The sequence below is a fragment of the Echinops telfairi genome, unplaced genomic scaffold, assembly GCF_000313985.2.
Source record: "Echinops telfairi isolate 266 unplaced genomic scaffold, ASM31398v2 ScPeMD7_7467;HRSCAF=8505_1, whole genome shotgun sequence".
NCBI lineage: Eukaryota > Metazoa > Chordata > Mammalia > Afrosoricida > Tenrecidae > Echinops > Echinops telfairi.
Genome location: NW_022111368.1, coordinates 15,258,295 through 15,265,815, shown reverse-complemented (window position 1 = coordinate 15,265,815; position 7,521 = coordinate 15,258,295).

Genomic DNA, 7,521 nt, shown 5'->3' with positions numbered 1-7,521 from the left:
CAATGTATAGAATCTTTTTCACCTCTTCCTCTCCAAGATGGATACCTTTACTGTCCTTCTGCTGGCTTATCCTGTTAGCTAGGACCTCCAATATGATGTTGAATAGAAGTGAGAACAAGAGGCATCCTTGTCTGGTCCCCTTTTTAAGTGAGATTGTTTTTCTCTTTTCTCCATTGACTGTGATGTTTGTTGTTGGCTTTTCATAATTAGCTTGTATTAACTTGAGGAACTTCCCTTTCATTTCTTATCTTCTTGAAAATATTAATTAGTAATGGGTGTTGGATGTTGTCAAATGCTTTCTCTGCATCTATCGATATTATCACGTGATTCTTATCCCTTTTCTTAACAATATGGCGAATAATATTGATGGACTTTCAGATGTTAAACCATCCTTGCATCTCTGGAATAAATCCCACCTGATCATGATGGATGATATGTTTTATATACTTTTGTATATTGGCCATTATTTTGTTAAGGATTTCTGCCTCTATGTCCATTAGAGATATCGGTCTGTAGTTCTCTATTACTGTGAGATCCTTGCTCTTTTGGGTATAAAAGTTACACTGGCTTCATAATTTGGGAGTGTGCCATCTTTTTCTATGCTCTGGAATAATCGGTGTCAGCTCTTCCCTGAATGCTTGGTAGAATTCTCCTATGAAGCCTTCTGGTCTGGGAGCTTTTCTCATTGATAGTTTCTTGATAAAAATATGTGTTTCTTCTTCTGTTATGGGTCTGTTGAGGTTCATGACCTCTATCTGGGATAATCTAAGGAAGGATTGTTTTTCCAAGTACTTGTCCATGCCTTCCATGTTGTTGAATTCATTAGAATACAGACCTTTGTAGTTCTTTGTGATTATCCTTTTAATCTCATTGGGCTCTGTTGTGATTTCCCTGGTTTCATCCCTCATTGTGACTATTGATGTTTGTTCCTGCCTTTCTTTGTTTAGGTTTGCCAGCGGTCTGTCAATGCTGTGTGGCCAATACTAATTCGTGTCTCAGAAGATCATTATTCATCTTCCAGTTGTTTGCCCTTGCTTTTCTGTTTGTCCTTTTGTTGACCGCCTGCTTTAAGTCATGCTGGTCTGAGAGGGATGTCTGAGTGAGTTCTACGTTTTTTAATTTATTCAGGCTCTACTTGTGTCCCGGGATGTGGTCTATTTTCAAAAATGAGTCATGCGCACTTGAAAAGAATTAATTTTTTAAAATTAATTAACTAATTATTAATCGGTTTATTAGGGGCTCATACAACGCTTATCACAATCCATACATACAACAATTGTGTAAAGCACATTTGTACATTCATTGCCCTCATCATTCTCAAAAAATTTGCTCTCCACCTAAGCCCCTGGCATCAGCTCCTCACTTTTTCCCCTCCCTCCCCCCTCCCCCTTCCCTCATGCACCCTTGATAATTTATAAATTATTATTTTGTCATATCTTTCACTGTCCGACGTCTCCCTTCACCCACTTTTCTGTTGTCCATCCCCCAGGGAGGAGGTCACATGTAGGTCCTTGTAATCAGTTCCCCCTTTCCAACCCACCCTCCCTCTACCCTCTCAGTATCGCCACTCACACCACTGGTCCTGAAGGGATTCCCTGTGTTTCCAGCTCTTATCTGTACTCGGGTACATGCTCTGGTCTAACCAGATTTGTAAGGTAGAATTGGGGTCATGATAGTGGGGTGGTGGTGGAAGGGTGGAGAGGAAGCATTACAGAACTAGAGGAAGGTTGTATGTTTCATCGTTGCTATACTGCACCCTGACTGGCTCATCTCCTCCCCACTATCCTTCTGTAAGGGCAACCTTGCTTTTTTAAAGTTGCTGTTTGCCTGGTATATTTTCTGCCAAACTTATATTCGTAGTCTATTTTTGTCTGCGTGCTTAAAATGTGTTTCTTGCAGGCAACTGATTGATGGGTTATGTTTTCTGAGCCAGTCTGCTAACTTTCGTTTTTAATTGGAGAGTTCATTGCTGAGTTCATACCTTTTGTGTTGGTGTTTTCCTATGTCCCTTCATATCAGTGTGCTGTGTTTACATGGGGGCTTCATTTTTGCCTTCTTTTCCCTCTGCGCCAATGTTATCTTGGTAATTGTTTTTGGCATGTTGACTTCTGAATGGAGTTGTGGTATATGGCAGTCGCCTGCTTTTTTTTGGTGGATGTTGGTCTTCTGACCTCAGTTGGCAAGGATTTTCTGCAGGTTTGGGTGTCTTATGGCGTATTCTTTGGTTTTTCCTGTCTGGGAAGACTCTTGCCTCACTGTCTATCTTAATAGATACGTTGGCAGGGTAGCAGATTCTCTTGTTGGTGTTTTTTTCTTGAGGCTTTCATAAGATGTTATTCCACTCTCTTCTCCTCTGCATGGTATCTACAGTTAGGTTTGAACATATTGTTACCTGAGCACCATTGTATGAGTCCACATATTTTTCTCTTGCTGGTCTTAAAATTTTCTCTTTTTCCTTGAAGTTGGATAATTTAACTATTATGTGCCTTGGTGAGTTCTTCCTGGGGTTTAGTCGAATTGGTGTCCTCTGTGCTTCCTATATGAATGACTGATTCTCATTCATTTGCTCATTCTCATTTATTCAGTTTGCTTCCAGAAATTCCCTCACTGTGTTAGTCTGGGTTAAATTCAGAGAAACATATATGTGTATAAGAAAGAGCTTTATATTAAAGAGCAATTATATATTGAGAAAACATCACAGCCCAGACCAAATCAAGTCCATAAGTCCGACATTAGCCCATATGTCTGATACCGGTCTATAAATTCCTCTTTAGACTCACTCAATACATGCCATAATGCCGAATGCAGGAAGATCATAGGCCAGTGGGTGGAAAGTCTTGTGGATCCAGTAGTGGTGGAAGAATCTCAGCGCTAGCAGGGGTATCCATGTAGCTCCTTCAGCTTCTGGGCTCTACTGTAGCTCCATGTGTCTTGTCCGCAGGAATGTCTCACAGGGAGTGAGTGTGTGTCCCAGCTCCAGCAAGCTATTTATCTCCTTAGTGCCTCCAAATGAGGTCATCAAGCTGCGACCTAATTGACAGGCTAAACTCCACCCCATTTAACCTCAAGTCTCAAATTGACACCAGATTATGTAATTACCACAGTCCCCAACTATTATTATGGAGTTATAAGCTTCTATTTTCATATAATTCAATTTTCCTTTAATGTCTCTCCAACCATTGAGATTAAATGCATATATATATAATTGTTTTTTCTTGTTGGATTAACTTAGTTCATATGAAATTGATATATTGCTTGTGAAATTAAATTACTATTTCCTGAAAATACTAAAATACTTGGTCCACATGATTGCTTGTGTTGTTGCATATTTTGGAGAGCTCTCTCTTCATATGTTTTCCCATGTGTAGATCCTAGTAGAGGAAACCTGGTGACATAGTGGTAACTCATTGAGCTGCATGCCACAAGGTTAGTAGTTTGAAACCACCACTCCTTGGAGAATGACAGGCATTATATTCTTGTGAACTGTTACATTCTTCGACACTTAACAGGGGCACTAGTAATCTAGAGGGTCACTAAAAGTTGGCATCAACTTGATATCAGTGAGTTTGGGATCCTTGTATTGTATAATGATTTTGCTTTTCCACTTAGAGAACTCTCTTGAGTTAATACTTGCAGGGCTGGTCAGATAATGTAAACTTCCCAGAGATTCTGTTGATTTGGGGATGCCTTGATTTCTCCCTAATATGTGAATGACAACTTTATTGGGCAAATATTATTAGTTGGAAGTTGATTTGTTCAGTATTTCAATATATGTTGCTCAATTGTTTTCTAGCCTCTAAAATTTCTGAGAGAAATCCACCCTGATTTTGTAATTCAGTTGCTTTATTTTTCAGTTCCAGTAATTTTTTTTGCTTTTTAAATAACTTAAGATTCCATATTGATTTTCCCATTGCTTTTCAGGTTGTGTCCTGATTCCTGTTAGTTGATCATCTGTATGTGTTTTCATTTTCTTTACATTTATATCACACCATTTTCTGCAAATTTTCTTCCTTTTTTTTTTTGGTGGAAGTCATAGGAGAAATTTCCTCTTCATGGTTTCCTTTCTTTCATCATTTGTGATTTTGTTTTACTATTTTTTGTTAAATATTTTATATTTTAATATCTTTGAAATATTTTCAATTCAAAAATGTCAAGGGAATTATATTAGTTAAACTCTGCTTCATTATTCTAACCAGCTCAGTGTAGTGGGTTATATGTTGAGCTGCTAGCCCCAAGATCAGTAGTTCAGACATTTCTCTTCATTTGCGAGCCAAAACAGTGTTTTGCCATTTGCCTGTTGCCATTTGCTGCAATACTGCCCTCCAGCTGTTTAGTGTGACAGTGGATTATAATTATGGATGTGCATGGCAGCATAGGTAAAATAAAACCCCAATCTTCTGATTGGACGTTTTTAAAAAATAATCCAGGACAAGAAGGTAGCCTGGAAAATCCTGAAAGAAGAGCTAAGAAAGCAACCCCATGTTTCACCCCGGGGTGCATAGGCATGGGCTCCATTCTACTGAGACCAGGGACTCTAGGAAGTGAACGGCCAAGTCACTACCCAAGTGTCAGACTGGCCACTCCCCGGGGCGAGCAGCTGGGACAGAACTGTGAAGGCGTTGGAACCTGAGCTGACCTTGGCACCACAAGAGCACAGGTGAGTTGGAACATTTAGGCTGACCTAGTCAGGTAGACTGTCTGTGAAAGCAAAAATAGCCATACCTTGTTTGATTGTCTTTTGCTTCACAGATATTGTGGCTTTCACAAATTGAAGGTTGGTGGTGCCAGTCCTTTACTGAGCAAGTCTATTAGCACCATTTTCCTTACTGCTTATGCTCACTTCCTGTCTATGTCTCATACGCTACTTCAAGCTTTTTTGTAATGCTGTTGTGTGTGTGTGTTAGGGAAAAATAGAGTAATGGCCCAAACTTTACAAATAAAATTACGTGAAAAATGTGAGGTCTAGCCCCACATCTGGATTGGTGTTAAGGAGCAGTTGTGTAATTGAGGGGTAAAGAGTCATGAGATAAAGCAATGCAAGCCACAGTAAGCATATACATAACAGGAATGGGTTGTTTAGAGGCATGCACGTAACATGAGAGGGATGAAACTAGGGGTATACACGCAATAGGAAGGGGAGGTACTAGAGGCATACATGTGACAGGAAGGTACATAGGTAACAAGATGGGAGGATCCTAGAATCAAGATGGCAGCCTGACCTTGGTCATCCCTTAGCTAGCTTGACCTTGGGCGTCTCTGAGGTCTTCTGCAGGGAAATAATCTATGGACAGACAATAAAGTCTAATTGCTGTCAATGGCAGACAACCTTGCAGCATGTAGCCTTCAAGCAGTTAACCTTCAAGTTTATGTGATACCAACCACGTACTTGTAAGCACATTAAGATTATTACGGGGATGGGAGGTGGGTGGGGAGGAAATCATCATGGGGAATAACTTTTACTTAGGAGAATGTGGCTGGAACACATCCCTAACCTACAAAAGTGAAGGTCTCCCTCTACCGGCCTCTCAGATCCCTTCAGTGTGAACTTAGAGAATTTGTCCGCATACGCTCTCTTCCTGGTTCTGTTTGTCACAGAAGAAGTTTAATGGAGTAAAGATAATTCTTTTGAACAAGTAATGATGGAACAACTGGACATGCAGAAACAAAAAAGAGTCTTGGCTACACTTTTCACTTAATAAAAAATTAAAGAACCCCAGATGTAAATGTAAACTGTTGGACTGTAAAACTTTTAGGAAAAAATTGTCTTACTATAGGTAAAGAGCTCTTAGACATTATACCAAAAGCATAATTCATTTTTAAAAAGTTTATAAGCTTTATAAGAATTTACATTTTTCATTTTTATTTATTTTTTAATCATTTTATTCGGGGCTTGTACAGCTCGTATCACAATCCATACATCTATCATGTCAAGCACATTTGAACATATGTTGCCAACATCATTTTCAAAACATATTATTTTTTTTAACATTTCCTATTTGAGTCCTTGATATCTGCTCATTTCTCCCCCTCCCCTCTCCAATGTGCCCCCACCCCACCCCCCAGCCAACCTTTGGTCTCATTGTTTTCTCCCCTGGATTGTTTATCCTACCAATCTTGTCTAGATAGGCATGCAGAGACAATAATAAGCACAAAAACAAAACTGAGCAAAACAAAGCAACAAAACAACAACAAAAAAACACTGAAAAAAAGAAAAGCCTATAAATAGTTCAAGGTCTGTTTGTTGACCTTTAGGAGTGTTTTCTGGTCAAGTCTGATGGGGTGCCACACCCTGGCCCCCAAGTCTACCTTTGGTATTCCCTGGGGACTTCATTGCTTTGCTCCCCTTGCTGCCCTTCCTTAGCATTTTGCCCCAGTGTGGTAGGGTCAGGTTGGGCACACTTCATGCAATGTGCCTCCAGTGTTGTCCCTCAAAGCACTATGAGTCAGTGAGGGAAGTTGTGTCTCATGGTGGGGCCGGTCCTATGATCTGAGTGGGAATATCGTCCTCGGGGCTTATCCTCGGGGCTTCGTGGGCCAGGATGTGTTCCACACTCTCTCCTTCCCTCTTCGTTTGCTCCTGTGTGCTCTGATAGACATGTTCCTCTCCCTGAGCTGTAGCTTCAGTGCTATCCTCTGAAATGAATTCTTCGGGGTGGGGGTAGGGGTGTCCACGTAGTTGGGATTGGTTCCCTGCTTCATGCCAGTAGGTTGCATTCATGTCTTGGTGTTAAAATTTTACTTTGTAAAACTTCAACGTGCTTGCTCTGTGCAATTTTTAGGGAATGAAAAACAAACTATAGAATGATAGAAAATATTTTCAGATTATAAATCTGATTAAGCACATCTAATAAGAATATAAAAAGTATTCTCAAAACTTAGCAGAAAACAAAGAAGAGATTTAAAAATAAAGTTAATCAGTTCAAAGTATATAGATGGCAAATACATATATGAAAACATCAGCATCATCAGTGAGATGCAGGCTATTGGTTTCACATATATGGCTTTTATTACGTTGAGTGTTTTATCAGGAGAGGATGTTGAATTTCACCAAATGCCTTTTCTCCATCAACTGATATTATCATATGGCTCTTTGTTATGAGAGGATTACAATATTTTTCTAATATTAAACCATCCTTGCATATTGGTATGAATTCCACTTGATTTTAATTACATTTTTGATATTCAGTTGAATTATAATAGCTAGTATTTTATTGAAAATCTTGACATCTATATTCATCAGAGATATTGATTTGCAATTTTCAATTTTGGTGATGTGTTTGCCTGGGTTAGGTATCAGAGTTATAGTTGCTTCATGAAATGAATTTGGTAGTATACTGTCCATTTGTATACTGTATAATAGTTTATATAAGATTGGTATTTTTCTTCTCGAAATGTTTGCTAGAATTCCCGTTTAAAATTTTTACCGATTCTATTTAATATTTTCCCACTTAAGACCCAACCCTAAACAAAAAAGTCATTTTAAACCTGAGAACATCTTTACCATTGAAAACGTTTTCTAGT